The sequence below is a fragment of the Trachymyrmex cornetzi genome, unplaced genomic scaffold (assembly GCF_001594075.2).
Source record: "Trachymyrmex cornetzi isolate Tcor2-1 unplaced genomic scaffold, Tcor1.1 scaffold1094, whole genome shotgun sequence".
In the NCBI taxonomy this organism is placed as follows: domain Eukaryota; kingdom Metazoa; phylum Arthropoda; class Insecta; order Hymenoptera; family Formicidae; genus Trachymyrmex; species Trachymyrmex cornetzi.
The window spans coordinates 134,765-137,949 of record NW_017295647.1 but is presented as its reverse complement, the minus strand read 5'-3'; positions in this window follow the sequence as shown (position 1 = coordinate 137,949).

Here is a 3,185-nt window from a genome sequence, read left to right as displayed (position 1 = left end):
AGTACAAAGCAAAATGCTGAAGACGAAATTGTTACCCCTTTTGTTAATATTAATATAAAGATTACATAAATGAAGACAAAATTATATATATTTTTGCAAACACATTGTGGAATAACATTTCCTCTTTTATAATAACTTTTTTATAATTTTTTATTTTTACATAAAGTGCAAGCTGTCAGATAACATTTCTTTAAGAAATGTTATCATAAAATTGTATTTACTACCAATTTTACATCTTAGATGTAAAATTAGTAGTAAATATAAATTGGTAGTAATTATTGAATAGTACGTAGTTAACTAATGATATGTACCCTTCTTATAATTATTTAACAAAATAAGCAAAATAAACTATTAATATAATAATCCATATTAAACATTTTATTAAAATAATCCAAGGAAATTATAGAAACTTATGAATATTTTAAAAATTATTTATTATGATTCATATTAATAAAATTTATAATGTTAAATAAAAATCGACTGATGAAAATAAACGCACATAAGTGAAAAACGCCGTATTCGGTCGAAGGTGATTCTTCGCGTATAACAATATTTCTTGTAAATTTACAATTTCTAGTTCAAGCAAACTGTGCGTCGATTATTTGTTTATCTTGAAACACGGTTCTAAGCCAAAATTCTAATAGTAATATCAAGAATTAAATTGAAAAGAAATATTTTTAATGCTAATAAGCATTTTTAGAAACCTGTAAGTAATTTATTGAGAAAAATTAATATTTTTTGCAATACATTATTTACACTCTTTTAAAAATTACTCAACTGGGATTCGAACTCGAATCTCCCGAAAGCTTGGGAGATCCGCTTGCTTGAATTAGAAATTGTACAAATTTGCAAGAAATATTAGGTACAAAGAATCGCTTTGACCAAATATGGCGTTTTTCATTCAATTTAATTTATATTAATTAAAAATGCTTATACAATTAATCATAAAATTGGTTATTATTTACATTAAAGTTTTTTCCAAATTTTAATTTTTTTCTTGCATTCTTAATAAAAATTTTTATTGCGTCTCCAGCAGCGATAATCAATCGGGGGAGGTGTAAGTTACCTATTTTTTTTTGACATACACGAAGAAAAATTGTTATCGAAGAATAATCGTTAAACTGAGAAGGAACGGATCATTATATGAACAAAATTTTGTATAATTCTAATAACTATAATGACTTGTAAAAAACACTAGCGTCATACTAATTTTCGTTTAATTCTACTTACATCGTTTAATTCTACTTACGTTTATGAATGTTAACTGAAGATGGTCTAATTTAGACCGAAACGTCTTATTGTAATAAATTTTATATAATATATCATTTTCGCTGACGATAATTGGCGTAGTGGTTCAATGCCTTTGATTTTGTATTGTTTTTAATATTAACCACGTCTCGACTTATTTTGCTATTTTTTTTATAATTATTTATAGTATAAAAATGAAAATGAGGAGAACTTCCTCAATGACCTTGTCGTTGACATATGTTGTCAAGGTCGTGATTCTGAGTGACTTTGGAAAAGTTTTAATCGTTCTTACTCATTAAAAAATTAAAAAAATTTTTTAAATAGTCTATTTCTGCTGTATACAGCATTAAGAACTACACACCCTTCCCTGCCTACGTAATGACTTTCCACGAAAGCGAGGTGCACCCCCCCCCCTGCCTGGGGGAAAGTCAAACGCCCCTAGGCAGAAAGGAGATGGGGTGGACCTTGCTTCGCGTGAAAAGTTAAACACACATAAGCAAGGAGAGAAGTGGGGTGGATCTTGTTTCAAATATAAAATCTCAAATTTTCTGCTTTAAAAAGAAATTCTTTTGCTTTAAGAAGAATATTTTTATTCTTAAAATTTATTTCAAAGCAGAGAATTTGCATTTTTAAATATTATTAATTTTGCTAAAACTATTATATTTTTTAAAACTAATTTTTTAAATATTATAATTCTTTTAACAAGTAAGTCAAGGTCGAAGTCATTGGGGAGGCTTCTCTCATCTTTATTTTTACCTGGAAATTAATAGTTTAAAAATTAAATAGATTACACATTTTTCGACCTCCTTCAATAGATTATCAGTGTTAGAGTCACAACAAAGATTTTTATCAAGATTGCAAGAAAAAAACCATTAAAATTCGGAAAGGGTCTTATTGTAAAAATAATTACCGTAAAATTTTATAATTATATACAATTTATAAAATCAATGTTGTATGTATATTGTAATATTTAAATTGTGTACTTTTCATGTCTATGCATAATTTGCAACATTGCATTAAACTTTTCTGCGTAACTTTTTTGGATAAACTTGTAACTGTTTCGACAATGTGATTGTGTAAGATATTTAAATATAATGTATTATCAAAGCAATTACAATGTATATCTCCCGAAATAATATACAATGTGCAACAAAATTTATTGCGACGCGCAAGATTGTGCATAGATATAAATAAGGCATAATTTGAACAATTATTATGACATACATGATTAATTTTACAAATTATATGAATTAATAACTATAAAATTGCACTATTGTATACGCATTTTAGTTTTAATTAATAAAAATTAATATGAATTACATAATTAATAATTTTATAATATTTATAAGTTACTAATTCATACTTTAATAAAATGTTTAACATTGATTTGAATGAGTTTTATTCAAATACTAGCGACAATAGCTACTTATTTTGTTAAGTGTAGGATATAAATACATGTCATTTGTTAACTACTAGTTTTTTCGAATTATTTTTCTAAAACGTTAACATGAGCTTGAATGAGTTCTACTTATATATTAGTAATAGGTGCTGTTTATTTTGTTGAATATTTATAAGACATACATATTATTTCTTAACTATTTACTATTTGATAACTTCATTTTTACATATAAGATATGAAATTGTGATAGTAGATTTCTTAAAGAAATACCATGTGATAGCTTGCACTTGCATCATGTAAAAATGAATATGTTATTATCGAAAAAGGAGTGTTATTGTACAATGCATTTACAAAAACATTAATAATTTTATCTTCTTATGTAACCTTTATTTTATTATCAATATTAACAAGAAGGGCGATAATTGGTTTTCACTTGTAGTATTTGTACATTGTATTGCATATCTGAACGCGTGAACTTTAGGTGATATTCACCAAATAATAGCTTATAATTTAAAAACTATTGTAGCGTTAATGTCTT